The following is a 779-nucleotide window of genomic DNA, read 5'->3' on the forward strand; positions in this document are numbered from 1 at the left end:
CGTAGAGTCAACATGATCATCGGAGGATCGCAGTTCTGTAACGATACGGTCTCCGCCATCAAGGCTCACCAGCGGAAGGCGGAGTCGAGCGCAAACTGGCCTACATGGTCTCCTACCAAAAATGATCAGAACTGCTCAATCACCTTCACAAAGGAGGAAGCCAGCGGGATTGATAAGCCTCACTGCGATCCGCTCGTCATAGACCTCGTCATACGAGATCTGGAAGTCGGAAGAGTACTCATTGACACGGGAAGCACGGGCAATGTAATCTTCCACGACACTCTCAATCGGATGAGCATCGAACTCGGAGAAGTAACTCCAACTCCGAAACCGCTCACAGGCTTTTCTGGCAAAGTATCGATGACCCTCGGATCGATTCAGCTACCTGTCATGGCCAAGTAGATCACAAAAATCATAGAGTTCGCGGTAGTCGATCATCCTGCCATCTACAACGTGATCATGGGAACCCCGTGGCTCAACGCTATGCAAGCCGTTCCATCGACGTACCACCTGGGCGTCAAATTCCCGACCCCAAACGGAGTCGCAGCTATCTGGAGATGTCAGAAACAGTCGCGACTGTGCTTCCTCGCTAAACACAAGTTAAGAAAGATGACAACCTCTGCAACGGCAAATCGCAAACGCACGAAGATCGATAAATCTTCGACCAACAACGTTTCGAGAAAAGACGATTTCACATCATCTGCCGACGCAGACGGTTCGGGTGTCAAAACTCAACATGAGGCCGAAGCCGACGCTACAATTCAACCAGAACATCCGGA

The sequence above is a fragment of the Brassica oleracea genome, chromosome C7 (genome assembly GCF_000695525.1).
Source record: "Brassica oleracea var. oleracea cultivar TO1000 chromosome C7, BOL, whole genome shotgun sequence".
Classification (NCBI taxonomy): Eukaryota; Viridiplantae; Streptophyta; class Magnoliopsida; order Brassicales; family Brassicaceae; genus Brassica; species Brassica oleracea.